Below are 15,706 nucleotides of genomic sequence, written 5' to 3'. Positions count from 1 at the left end.
CGGCACATCCCCGCCTCACTGACAGCTGCACATCCCCGCCTCACTTGACAGCAGCACATCCCCGCCTCACTGACAGCAGCACATACCCGCCTCACTTGACAGCAGCACATCCCCGCCTCACTGACAGCAGCACATCCCCGCCTCACTGACAGCAGCACATCCCCGCCTCACTGACAGCAGCACATCCCCGCCTCACTGACAGCGGCACATCCCCACCTCACTGACAGCGGCACATCCCCGCCTCACTGACAGCTGCACATCACTGCCTCACTGACAGCAGCACCTTACCGCCTCACTGATAGCAGCACATCCCCACCTCACTGAAAACGGCACATCCCCACCTCACTGACAGCAGCACATCTCCACCTCACTGACAGCAGCACATCCCCGCCTCACTGACAGCAGCACATCCCCCCTCACTGACAGCAGCACATCCCCGCCTCACTGACAGCAGCACATCCCCGCCTCACTGACAGCGGCACATCCCCGCCTCACTGACAGCGGCACATCCCCGCCTCACTGACAGCAGCACATCCCCGCCTAACTGACAGCGGCACATCCCCGCCTCACTGACAGCGGCACATCCCCCCTCACTGACAGCGGCACATCCCCCACTCACTAACAGCAGCACAACCCCGCCTCACTGACAGCAGCACATCCCCGCCTCACTGACAGCAGCACATCCCCCCTCACTGACAGCAGCACATCCCCCCTCACTGACAGCAGCACATCCCCGCCTCACTGACAGCGGCACATCCCCGCCTCACTGACAGCGGCACATCCCCGCCTCACTGACAGCAGCACATCCCCGCCTAACTGACAGCGGCACATCCCCGCCTCACTGACAGCGGCACATCCCCCCTCACTGACAGCGGCACATCCCCCACTCACTAACAGCAGCACAACCCCGCCTCACTGACAGCAGCACATCCCCGCCTCACTGACAGCAGCACATCCCCGCCTCACTGACAGCGGCACATTCCCCCTCACTGACAGCGGCACATACATGCCTCACTGACAGCGGCACAACCCCGCCTCACTGACAGCGGCACATCCCCGCCTCACTGACAGCGGCACATCCCCCCCTCACTGACGGTGGCACATCCCCCCCTCACTGATAGCGGCACATCCCCCCCTCACTGACAGCAGCACATTCCCCCTCACTGACAGCGGCACATCCCCCCCTCACTGACAGCAGCACATCCCCACCTCACTGACAGCGGCACATCCCCACCTCACTGACAGCGGCACATCCCCACCTCACTGACAGCGGCACATCCCCCCCTCACTGACAGCAGCACATCCCCACCTCACTGACAGCGGCACATCCCCGCCTCACTGACAGTGACACATTCCCCCTCACTGACAGCAGCACATCCCCGTCTCACTGACAGCGGCACATCCCCGCCTCACTGACAGCGACTCATTCCCCCTCATTGACAGCGGCGCATCCCCCCCTCACTGACAGCGGCACATCCCCCCCTCACTGACGGTGGCACATCCCCCCCTCACTGATAGCGGCACATCCCCCCCTCACTGACAGCAGCACATTCCCCCTCACTGACAGCGGCACATCCCCCCCTCACTGACAGCAGCACATCCCCACCTCACTGACAGCGGCACATCCCCACCTCACTGACAGCAGCACATCCCCACCTCACTGACAGCGGCACATCCCCCCCTCACTGACAGCAGCACATCCCCACCTCACTGACAGCGGCACATCCCCCCCTCACTGACAGCAGCACATCCCCACCTCACTGACAGCGGCACATCCCCGCCTCACTGACAGTGACACATTCCCCCTCACTGACAGCAGCACATCCCCGTCTCACTGACAGCGGCACATCCCCGCCTCACTGACAGCGGCACATCCCCGCCTCACTGACAGCGGCACATCCCCGCCTCACTGACAGCGGCACATCCCCACCTCACTGACAGCAGCACATCCCCGCCTCATTGACAGCAGCACATTCCGCCTCACTGACAGCGGCACATTCCCCCCTCACTGACAGTGGCACATCCCCCCCTCACTGACAGCGGCACATTCCCCATCACTGACAGTGGCACATATCCCCCTCACTGACAGCAGCACATCCCCGCCTCACTGACAGCAGCACATCCCCGCCTCACTGACAGCGGCACATCCCCGCCTCACTGACATCAGCACATACCCGCCTCACTTGACAGCAGCACAACAATACAGTATTTTATAGTACTGTCATATATATTGTTTTATTTGAACAGCTCAGCTTATGGATGAATATGTTGACACTGACAACAGCACATCCCCCCCTCACTAAAAGTGGCACATCCCCCCCTTACTGACAGCGGCACATCCCCTCCTCACTGACAGCGGCACATCCCCGCCTCACTGACAGAGGCACGTTCCCCCTCACTGACAGCGGCGCATTTCCCACTCACTGACAGCGGCACATCCCCGCCTCACTAACAGCAGCACATCCCTGCCTCACTGACAGCGGCACATCCCCCCTCACTGACAGCGGCACATCCCCGCCTCACTGACAGCAGCACATCCCCCCTCACTGACAGCGGCACATCCCCGCCTCACTGACAGTGGTGCATTCCCCGCCTCACTGACAGCGGCGCATCCCCGCCTCACTGACAGCGACACATTCCCCCTCACTGACAGCGACACATTCCCCCTCACTGACAGCGGCACATCCCCCCCTCACTGACAGCGGCACATCCCCGCCTCACTGACAGCGGCACATTCCCCCTCACTGACAGCGACACATTCCCCCCTCACTGACAGCGCCACATCCCCGCCTCACTGACAGTGGTGCATTCCCCGCCTCACCGACAGCGGCACATCCCCACCTCACTGACAGCGACACGTTCCCCCTCACTGACAGCAGCACATTCCTGCCTCACTGACAGCAGCACATGCCCGCCTCACTGACAGCGGCACATCCCCGCCTCACTGACAGCGGCACATCCCCGCCTCACTGACAGCGGCACATCCCCGCCTCACTGACAGCGGCACATTCCCCCTCACTGACAGCGGCACATTCCCCCCTCACTGACAGCGGCACATCCCCGCCTCACTGACAGCGGCACATCCCCGCCTCACTGACAGCGGCACATCCCCTCCTCACTGACAGCGGCACATCCCCTCCTCACTGACAGCGGCACATTCCCCCCTCACTGACAGCGGCACATCCCCGCCTCACTGACAGCTGCACATCCCCGCCTCACTTGACAGCAGCACATCCCCGCCTCACTGACAGCAGCACATACCCGCCTCACTTGACAGCAGCACATCCCCGCCTCACTGACAGCAGCACATCCCCGCCTCACTGACAGCAGCACATCCCCGCCTCACTGACAGCAGCACATCCCCGCCTCACTGACAGCGGCACATCCCCACCTCACTGACAGCGGCACATCCCCGCCTCACTGACAGCTGCACATCACTGCCTCACTGACAGCAGCACCTTACCGCCTCACTGATAGCAGCACATCCCCACCTCACTGAAAACGGCACATCCCCACCTCACTGACAGCAGCACATCTCCACCTCACTGACAGCAGCACATCCCCGCCTCACTGACAGCAGCACATCCCCCCTCACTGACAGCAGCACATCCCCGCCTCACTGACAGCGGCACATCCCCGCCTCACTGACAGCGGCACATCCCGGCCTCACTGACAGCGGCACATCCCCGCCTCACTGACAGCAGCACATCCCCGCCTCATTGACAGCAGCACATTCCGCCTCACTGACAGCGGCACATTCCCCCCTCACTGACAGTGGCACATCCCCCCCTCACTGACAGCGGCACATTCCCCATCACTGACAGTGGCACATATCCCCCTCACTGACAGCAGCACATCCCCGCCTCACTGACAGCAGCACATCCCCGCCTCACTGACAGCGGCACATCCCCGCCTCACTGACATCAGCACATACCCGCCTCACTTGACAGCAGCACAACAATACAGTATTTTATAGTACTGTCATATATATTGTTTTATTTGAACAGCTCAGCTTATGGATGAATATGTTGACACTGACAACAGCACATCCCCCCCTCACTAAAAGTGGCACATCCCCCCCTTACTGACAGCGGCACATCCCCTCCTCACTGACAGCGGCACATCCCCGCCTCACTGACAGAGGCACGTTCCCCCTCACTGACAGCGGCGCATTTCCCACTCACTGACAGCGGCACATCCCCGCCTCACTAACAGCAGCACATCCCTGCCTCACTGACAGCGGCACATCCCCCCTCACTGACAGCGGCACATCCCCGCCTCACTGACAGCAGCACATCCCCCCTCACTGACAGCGGCACATCCCCGCCTCACTGACAGTGGTGCATTCCCCGCCTCACTGACAGCGGCGCATCCCCGCCTCACTGACAGCGACACATTCCCCCTCACTGACAGCGACACATTCCCCCTCACTGACAGCGGCACATCCCCCCCTCACTGACAGCGGCACATCCCCGCCTCACTGACAGCGGCACATTCCCCCTCACTGACAGCGACACATTCCCCCCTCACTGACAGCGCCACATCCCCGCCTCACTGACAGTGGTGCATTCCCCGCCTCACCGACAGCGGCACATCCCCACCTCACTGACAGCGACACGTTCCCCCTCACTGACAGCAGCACATTCCTGCCTCACTGACAGCAGCACATGCCCGCCTCACTGACAGCGGCACATCCCCGCCTCACTGACAGCGGCACATCCCCGCCTCACTGACAGCGGCACATCCCCGCCTCACTGACAGCGGCACATTCCCCCTCACTGACAGCGGCACATTCCCCCCTCACTGACAGCGGCACATCCCCGCCTCACTGACAGCGGCACATCCCCGCCTCACTGACAGCGGCACATCCCCTCCTCACTGACAGCGGCACATCCCCTCCTCACTGACAGCGGCACATTCCCCCCTCACTGACAGCGGCACATCCCCGCCTCACTGACAGCTGCACATCCCCGCCTCACTTGACAGCAGCACATCCCCGCCTCACTGACAGCAGCACATACCCGCCTCACTTGACAGCAGCACATCCCCGCCTCACTGACAGCAGCACATCCCCGCCTCACTGACAGCAGCACATCCCCGCCTCACTGACAGCAGCACATCCCCGCCTCACTGACAGCGGCACATCCCCACCTCACTGACAGCGGCACATCCCCGCCTCACTGACAGCTGCACATCACTGCCTCACTGACAGCAGCACCTTACCGCCTCACTGATAGCAGCACATCCCCACCTCACTGAAAACGGCACATCCCCACCTCACTGACAGCAGCACATCTCCACCTCACTGACAGCAGCACATCCCCGCCTCACTGACAGCAGCACATCCCCCCTCACTGACAGCGGCACATCCCCGCCTCACTGACAGCAGCACATCCCCGCCTAACTGACAGCGGCACATCCCCGCCTCACTGACAGCGGCACATCCCCGCCTCACTGACAGCGGCACATCCCCGCCTCACTGACAGCAGCACATCCCCGCCTAACTGACAGCGGCACATCCCCGCCTCACTGACAGCGGCACATCCCCCCTCACTGACAGCGGCACATCCCCCACTCACTAACAGCAGCACAACCCCGCCTCACTGACAGCAGCACATCCCCGCCTCACTGACAGCAGCACATCCCCGCCTCACTGACAGCGGCACATTCCCCCTCACTGACAGCGGCACATACATGCCTCACTGACAGCGGCACAACCCCGCCTCACTGACAGCGGCACATCCCCGCCTCACTGACAGCGGCACATCCCCGCCTCACTGACAGCGGCACATCCCCCCTCACTGACAGCGGCACCTCCCCACCTTACTGACAGCAGCACATCCCCCCTCACTGACAGCGGCACATCCCCGCCTCACTGACAGCGGCACATCCCCCTTCGTCACTGACAGCGGCACATCCCCCCTCACTGACAGCGGCACATCCCTCCTCACTGACAGCGGCACATCCCCCCCTCACAGACAGCGGCACATTCCCCCCTCACTGACAGCGGCACATTCCCCCCTCACTGACAGCGGCACATCCCCGCCTCACTGACAGCGGCACATCCCTCACTGACAGTGGCACATCCCCCCCTCACTGACAGCGGCACATTCCCCATCACTGACAGTGGCACATATCCCCCTCACTGACAGCAGCACATCCCCGCCTCACTGACAGCAGCACATCCCCGCCTCACTGACAGCGGCACATCCCCGCCTCACTGACATCAGCACATACCCGCCTCACTTGACAGCAGCACAACAATACAGTATTTTATAGTACTGTCATATATATTGTTTTATTTGAACAGCTCAGCTTATGGATGAATATGTTGACACTGACAACAGCACATCCCCCCCTCACTAAAAGTGGCACATCCCCCCCTTACTGACAGCGGCACATCCCCTCCTCACTGACAGCGGCACATCCCCGCCTCACTGACAGAGGCACGTTCCCCCTCACTGACAGCGGCGCATTTCCCACTCACTGACAGCGGCACATCCCCGCCTCACTAACAGCAGCACATCCCTGCCTCACTGACAGCGGCACATCCCCCCTCACTGACAGCGGCACATCCCCGCCTCACTGACAGCAGCACATCCCCCCTCACTGACAGCGGCACATCCCCGCCTCACTGACAGTGGTGCATTCCCCGCCTCACTGACAGCGGCGCATCCCCGCCTCACTGACAGCGACACATTCCCCCTCACTGACAGCGACACATTCCCCCTCACTGACAGCGGCACATCCCCCCCTCACTGACAGCGGCACATCCCCGCCTCACTGACAGCGGCACATTCCCCCTCACTGACAGCGACACATTCCCCCCTCACTGACAGCGCCACATCCCCGCCTCACTGACAGTGGTGCATTCCCCGCCTCACTGACAGCGGCACATCCCCACCTCACTGACAGCGACACGTTCCCCCTCACTGACAGCAGCACATTCCTGCCTCACTGACAGCAGCACATGCCCGCCTCACTGACAGCGGCACATCCCCGCCTCACTGACAGCGGCACATCCCCGCCTCACTGACAGCGGCACATCCCCGCCTCACTGACAGCGGCACATTCCCCCTCACTGACAGCGGCACATTCCCCCCTCACTGACAGCGGCACATCCCCGCCTCACTGACAGCGGCACATCCCCGCCTCACTGACAGCGGCACATCCCCTCCTCACTGACAGCGGCACATCCCCTCCTCACTGACAGCGGCACATTCCCCCCTCACTGACAGCGGCACATCCCCGCCTCACTGACAGCTGCACATCCCCGCCTCACTTGACAGCAGCACATCCCCGCCTCACTGACAGCAGCACATACCCGCCTCACTTGACAGCAGCACATCCCCGCCTCACTGACAGCAGCACATCCCCGCCTCACTGACAGCAGCACATCCCCGCCTCACTGACAGCGGCACATCCCCGCCTCACTGACAGCGGCACATCCCCACCTCACTGACAGCGGCACATCCCCGCCTCACTGACAGCGGCACATCACTGCCTCACTGACAGCAGCACCTTACCGCCTCACTGATAGCAGCACATCCCCACCTCACTGAAAACGGCACATCCCCACCTCACTGACAGCAGCACATCTCCACCTCACTGACAGCAGCACATCCCCGCCTCACTGACAGCAGCACATCCCCCCTCACTGACAGCAGCACATCCCCGCCTCACTGACAGCAGCACATCCCCGCCTCACTGACAGCGGCACATCCCCGCCTCACTGACAGCGGCACATCCCCGCCTCACTGACAGCAGCACATCCCCGCCTAACTGACAGCGGCACATCCCCGCCTCACTGACAGCGGCACATCCCCCCTCACTGACAGCGGCACATCCCCCACTCACTAACAGCAGCACAACCCCGCCTCACTGACAGCAGCACATCCCCGCCTCACTGACAGCGGCACATCCCCGCCTCACTGACAGCGGCACATTCCCCCTCACTGACAGCGGCACATACATGCCTCACTGACAGCGGCACAACCCCGCCTCACTGACAGCGGCACATCCCCGCCTCACTGACAGCGGCACATCCCCGCCTCACTGACAGCGGCACATCCCCCCTCACTGACAGCGGCACCTCCCCACCTCACTGACAGCAGCACATCCCCCCTCACTGACAGCGGCACATCCCCGCCTCACTGACAGCGGCACATCCCCCTTCGTCACTGACAGCGGCACATCCCCCCTCACTGACAGCGGCACATCCCTCCTCACTGACAGCGGCACATCCCCCCCTCACAGACAGCGGCACATTCCCCCCTCACTGACAGCGGCACATTCCCCCCTCACTGACAGCGGCACATCCCCGCCTCACTGACAGCGGCACATCCCTCACTGACAGCGGCACATCCCCGCCTCACTGACAACGGCACATCCCCGCCTCACTAACAGCAGCACATCCCCCCTCACTGACAGCAGCACATACTCGCCTCACTTGACAGCAGCACATACCCGCCTCACTGACAGCAGCACATCCCCGCCTCACTGACAGCGGCACATTCCCCCTCACTGACAGCGGCACATCCCCGCCTCACTGACAGCGGCACATCCCCGCCTCACTGACAGCGGCACATCCCCCCTCACTGACAGCGGCACAACCCCGCCTCACTGACAGCGGCACATCCCCGCCTCACTGACAGCGGCACATCCCCGCCTCACTGACAGCGGCACATTCCCCCCTCACTGACAGCGGCACATCCCCCCTCACTGACAGCGGCACAACCCCGCCTCACTGACAGCGGCACATCCCCGCCTCACTGACAGCGGCACATCCCCCCTCACTGACAGCGGCACATCCCCGCCTCACTGACAGCGGCACATCCCCGCCTCACTGACAGCGGCACATCCCCGCCTCACTGACAGCGGAACATCCCCACCTCACTGACAGCGGCACATCCCCCTTCGTCACTGACAGCGGCACATCCCCCCTCACTGACAGCGGCACATACCCGCCTCACTGACAGCGGCACATCCCCCCTCACTGACAGCGGCACATCCCCGCCTCACTGACAGCGGAACATCCCCACCTCACTGACAGCGGCACATCCCCCTTCGTCACTGACAGCGGCACATCCCCCCTCACTGACAGCAGCACATACCCGCCTCACTGACAGCGGCACATCCCCCCCTCACTGACAGCGGCACATCCCCGCCTCACTGACAGCGGCACATCCCTCACTGACAGCGGCACATCCCCGCCTTACTGACAGCGGCACATCCCCGCCTCACTGACAGCGGCACATCCCCGCCTCACTAACAGCAGCACATCCCCCCTCACTGACAGCAGCACATCCCCGCCTCACTGACAGCGGCACATTCCCCCTCACTGACAGCGGCACATCCCCGCCTCACTGACAGCGGCACATTCCCCCCTCACTGACAGCGGCACATTCCCCCTCACTGACAGCGGCACATTCCCCCCTCACTGACAGCGGCACATCCCCGCCTCACTGACAGCGGCACATCCCCGCCTCACTGACAGCGGCACATTCCCCCTCACTGCCAGCGGCACATTCCCCCCTCACTAACAGCGGCACATTCCCGCCTCACTGACAGCGGCACATCCCGGCTCACTGACAGCGGCACATCCCCGCCTCACTGACAGCGGCACATCCCCGCCTCACTGACAGCGGCACATCCCCGCCTCACTGACAGAGGCACGTTCCCCCTCACTGACAGCGGCACATCCCCCGCCTCACTGACAGCGGCACATCCCCGCCTCACTGACAGCGGCACATACCCCGCCTCACTGACAGCGGCACATCCCCGCCTCACTGACAGCGGCCCATCCACGCTTCACTGACAGCGGCCCATCCCCGCCTCACTGACAGCGGCACATCCCCCCTCACTGACAGAGGCACATCCCCGCCTCACTGACAGCGGCACACCCCCGTCTCACTGACAGCGGCACATCCCCGCCTCACTGACAGCGACACATCCCCGCCTCACTGACAGAGGCACGTTCCCCCTCACTGACAGCGGCACAACCTCCGCCTCACTGACAGCGGCACATCCCCGCCTCACTGACAGCGGCACATACCCCGCCTCACTGACAGCGGCCCATCCCCACCTTACTGACAGCGGCCCATCCCCGCCTCACTGACAGCGGCCCATCCCCGCCTCACTTACAGCGGCACATCCCCCCCTCACTGACAGCGGCACATTCCCCCCTCACTGACAGCGGCACATCCCCGCCTCACTGACAGCGGCACATCCCCGCCTCACTGACAGCGGCACATCCCCGCCTCACTGACAGCGGCACATCCCTCCTCACTGACAGCGGCACATCCCCGCCTCACTGACAGCGGCACATCCCCGCCTCACTGACAGAGGCACATCCCCGCCTCACTGACAGAGGCACATTCCCCCTCACTGACAGCGGCACATCCCCGCCTCACTGACAGCAGCACATCCCCCGCCTCACTGACAGCGGCACATCCCCCGCCTCACTGACAGCGGCCCATCCCCGCCTCACTGGCAGCGGCCCATTCCCGCCTCACTGACAGCGGCACATCCCCGCCTCACTGACAGCGGCACATCCCCGCCTCACTGACAGCGGCACATCCCCCCTCACTGACAGCGGCACATCCCCCACTCACTAACAGCAGCACAACCCCGCCTCACTGACAGCAGCACATCCCCACCTCACTGACAGCGGCACATCCCCGCCTCACTGACAGCGGCACATCCCCGCCTCACTGACAGAGGCACATCCCCGCCTCACTGACAGAGGCACATTCCCCCTCACTGACAGCGGCACATCCCCGCCTCACTGACAGCAGCACATCCCCCGCCTCACTGACAGCGGCACATCCCCCGCCTCACTGACAGAGGCCCATCCCCGCCTCACTGGCAGCGGCCCATTCCCGCCTCACTGACAGCGGCACATCCCCGCCTCACTGACAGCGGCACATCCCCGCCTCACTGACAGCGGCACATCCCCCCTCACTGACAGCGGCACATCCCCCACTCACTAACAGCAGCACAACCCCGCCTCACTGACAGCAGCACATCCCCGCCTCACTGACAGCGGCACATCCCCGCCTCACTGACAGCGGCACATTCCCCCTCACTGACAGCGGCACATACACGCCTCACTGACAGCGGCACAACCCCGCCTCACTGACAGCGGCACATCCCCGCCTCACTGACAGCGGCACATCCCCGCCTCACTGACAGCGGCACATCCCCCCTCACTGACAGCGGCACATCCCCCCTCACTGACAGCGGCACCTCCCCGCCTCACTGACAGCAGCACATCCCCCCTCACTGACAGCGGCACATCCCCGCCTCACTGACAGCGGCACATCCCCCTTCGTCACTGACAGCGGCACATCCCCCCTCACTGACAGCGGCACATCCCTCCTCACTGACAGCGGCACATCCCCCCCTCACAGACAGCGGCACATTCCCCCCTCACTGACAGCGGCACATTCCCCCCTCACTGACAGCTGCACATCCCCGCCTCACTGACAGCGGCACATCCCTCACTGACAGCGGCACATCCCCGCCTCACTGACAACGGCACATCCCCGCCTCACTAACAGCAGCACATCCCCCCTCACTGACAGCAGCACATACCCGCCTCACTTGACAGCAGCACATACCCGCCTCACTGACAGCAGCACATCCCCGCCTCACTGACAGCGGCACATTCCCCCTCACTGACAGCGGCACATCCCCGCCTCACTGACAGCGGCACATCCCCGCCTCACTGACAGCGGCACATCCCCGCCTCACTGACAGCGGCTCATCCCCCCTCACTGACAGCGGCACAACCCCGCCTCACTGACAGCGGCACATCCCCGCCTCACTGACAGCGGCACATCCCCGCCTCACTGACAGCGGCACATCCCCGCCTCACTGACAGCGGCACATTACCCCCTCACTGACAGCGGCACATCCCCCCTCACTGACAGCGGCACAACCCCGCCTCACTGACAGCGGCACATCCCCGCCTCACTGACAGCGGCACATCCCCCCTCACTGACAGCGGCACATCCCCGCCTCACTGACAGCGGCACATCCCCGCCTCACTGACAGCGGCACATCCCCGCCTCACTGACAGCGGCACATCCCCGCCTCACTGACAGCGGAACATCCCCGCCTCACTGACAGCGGCACATCCCTCTTCGTCACTGACAGCGGCACATCCCCCCTCACTGACAGCGGCACATACCCGCCTCACTGACAGCGGCACATCCCCCCTCACTGACAGCGGCACATCCCCGCCTCACTGACAGCGGAACATCCCCACCTCACTGACAGCGGCACATCCCCCTTCGTCACTGACAGCGGCACATCCCCCCTCACTGACAGCGGCACATACCCGCCTCACTGACAGCGGCACATCCCCCCCTCACTGACAGCGGCACATTCCCCCCTCACTGACAGCGGCACATCCCCGCCACACTGACAGCGGCACATCCCTCACTGACAGCGGCACATCCCCGCCTCACTGACAGCGGCACATCCCCGCCTCACTGACAGCGGCACATCCCCGCCTCACTAACAGCAGCACATCCCCCCTCACTGACAGCGGCACATCCCCGCCTCACTGACAGCGGCACATTCCCCCTCACTGACAGCGGCACATCCCCGCCTCACTGACAGCGGCACATTCCCCCCTCACTGACAGCGGCACATTCCCCCTCACTGACAGCGGCACATTCCCCCCTCACTGACAGCGGCACATCCCCGCCTCACTGACAGCGGCACATTCCCCCTCACTGCCAGCGGCACATTCCCCCCTCACTAACAGCGGCACATTCCCGCCTCACTGACAGCGGCACATCCCGGCTCACTGACAGCGGCACATCCCCGCCTCACTGACAGCGGCACATCCCCGCCTCACTGACAGCGGCACATCCCCGCCTCACTGACAGAGGCACGTTCCCCCTCACTGACAGCGGCACATCCCCCGCCTCACTGACAGCGGCACATCCCCGCATCACTGACAGCGGCACATACCCCGCCTCACTGACAGCGGCACATCCCCGCCTCACTGACAGCGGCCCATCCACGCTTCACTGACAGCGGCCCATCCCCGCCTCACTGACAGCGGCACATCCCCCCTCACTGACAGAGGCACATCCCCGCCTCACTGACAGCGGCACACCCCCGTCTCACTGACAGCGGCACATCCCCGCCTCACTGACAGCGACACATCCCCGCCTCACTGACAGAGGCACGTTCCCCCTCACTGACAGCGGCACAACCTCCGCCTCACTGACAGCGGCACATCCCCGCCTCACTGACAGCGGCCCATCCCCACCTTACTGACAGCGGCCCATCCCCGCCTCACTGACAGCGGCCCATCCCCGCCTCACTTACAGCGGCACATCCCCCCCTCACTGACAGCGGCACATTCCCCCCTCACTGACAGCGGCACATCCCCGCCTCACTGACAGCGGCACATCCCCGCCTCACTGACAGCGGCACATCCCCGCCTCACTGACAGCGGCACATCCCTCCTCACTGACAGCGGCACATCCCCGCCTCACTGACAGCGGCACATCCCCGCCTCACTGACAGAGGCACATCCCCGCCTCACTGACAGCGGCACATCCCCGCCTCACTGACAGCAGCACATCCCCCGCCTCACTGACAGCGGCACATCCCCCGCCTCACTGACAGCGGCCCATCCCCGCCTCACTGGCAGCGGCCCATTCCCGCCTCACTGACAGCGGCACATCCCCGCTTCACTGACAGCGACACATCCCCGCCTCACTGACAGCGGCACATCCCCCCTCACTGACAGCGGCACAACCCCGCCTCACTGACAGCGGCACATCCCCGCCTCACTGACAGCGGCACATCCCCCCTCACTGACAGCGGCACAACCCCGCTTCACTGACAGCGGCACATCCCCGCCTCACTGACAGCGGCACATCCCCGCCTCACTGACAGCGGCACATCCCCCCTCACTGACAGCGGCACAACCCCGCCTCACTGAGAGCGGCACATCCCCGCCTCACTGACAGCGGCACATCCCCGCCTCACTGACAGCGACACATCCCCGCCTCAGTGACAGCGGCACATCCCCGCCTCACTGACAGCGGCAAATCCCCGCCTCACTGACAGCGGCACATCCCCGCCTCACTGACAGCGGCACATCCCCGCCTCACTGACAGCGGCACATCCCCCCTCACTGACAGCGGCACAACCCCGCCTCACTGAGAGCGACACATCCCCGCCTCACTGACAGCGGCACATCCCCGCCTCACTGACAGCGACACATCCCCGCCTCACTGACAGAGGCACGTTCCCCCTCACTGACAGCGGCACAACCTCCGCCTCACTGACAGCGGCACATCCCCGCCTCACTGACAGCGGCACATACCCCGCCTCACTGACAGCGGCCCATCCCCGCCTTACTGACAGCGGCCCATCCCCGCCTCACTGACAGCGGCCCATCCCCGCCTCACTGACAGCGGCACATCCCCCCCTCACTGACAGCAGCACATTCCCACCTCACTGACAGCAGCACATCCCCGCCCCACTGACAGCGGTACATCCCCACCTCACTGACTGACAGCAGCACATCCCCCTCTCATCCGCCCCTCACTGACAGCAGCACATCCCCGCCCCACTGACAGCGGTAGATTACCCCTCACTGACAGCGACACATTCCCCCTCACTGACAGCGGCACATCCCCCCCTCACTGACAGCGGCACATCCCCGCCTCACTGACAGCAGCACATCCCCGCCTCACTGACAGCAGCACATCCCCGCCTCACTGACAGCAGCACATCCCCGCCTCACTGACACCGGCACATCCCCGCCTCACTGACAGCGGCACATCCCACCTCACTGACAGCGGCACAACCCCCACTCACTGACAGCAGCACAACCCCGCCTCACTGACAGCGCCACATCCCCGCCTCACTGACAGCGGCACATCCCACCTCACTGACAGCGGCACATTCCCCCCTCACTGACAGCGGCACATCCCCGCCTCACTGACAGCGGCACATCCCCGCCTCACTGACAGAGGCACGTTCCCCCTCACTGACAGCGGCACATCCCCGCCTCACTGACAGCGGCACATCTCCGCCTCACTGACAGCGGAACATACCCCGCCTCACTGACAGCGGCCCATCCCCGCCTCACTGACAGCGGCACATCCCCGCCTCACTGACAGAGGCACATCCCCGCCTCACTGACAGCGGCACATCCCCGCCTCACTGACAGCGGCACATCCCCCTTCCTCACTGACAGCGGCACATCCCCCCTCACTGACAGCGGCACGTCCCCGCCTCACTGACAGCGGCACATCCCCGCCTCACTGACAGCGGCACATTCCCCCTCACTGACAGCGGCACATTCCCCCCTCACCGACAGCGGCACATCCCCCCCTCACTGACAGCGGCACATCCCCCCCTCACTGACAGCGGCACATCTCCGCCTCACTGACAACGGAACATACCCCGCCTCACTGACAGCGGCCCATCCCCGCCTCACTGACAGCGGCACATCCCCGCCTCACTGACAGAGGCACATCCCCGCCTCACTGACAGCGGAACATCCCCGCCTCACTGACAGCTGCACATCCCCCTTCCTCACTGACAGCGGCACATCCCCCTCACTGACAGCGGCACATCCCCGCCTCACTGACAGCGGCACATTCCCCCTCACTGACAGCGGCACATTCCCCCCTCACTGACAGCGGCACATCCCCCCCTCACTGAC

The 15,706-nt window shown here is 64.0% G+C and overlaps 1 protein-coding gene across 1 annotated transcript in view; it reads right to left on the bottom strand.

Moving 5' to 3' along the window:
• LOC134949974 (diamine acetyltransferase 1-like) overlaps window positions 1-15,706 on the bottom strand; it is a gene marked incomplete at its 5' end in the record, with an annotated part of 53,971 nt that overhangs the window by 28,860 nt on the left and 9,405 nt on the right. The gene's annotated exons all lie outside the window — the stretch shown is intronic.

This window comes from Pseudophryne corroboree, chromosome 8 (assembly GCF_028390025.1).
Source record: "Pseudophryne corroboree isolate aPseCor3 chromosome 8, aPseCor3.hap2, whole genome shotgun sequence".
Lineage (NCBI taxonomy): Eukaryota > Metazoa > Chordata > Amphibia > Anura > Myobatrachidae > Pseudophryne > Pseudophryne corroboree.
Note: the sequence above shows the minus strand (reverse complement) of the source record. Positions and strands in the feature narration are given on the sequence as shown.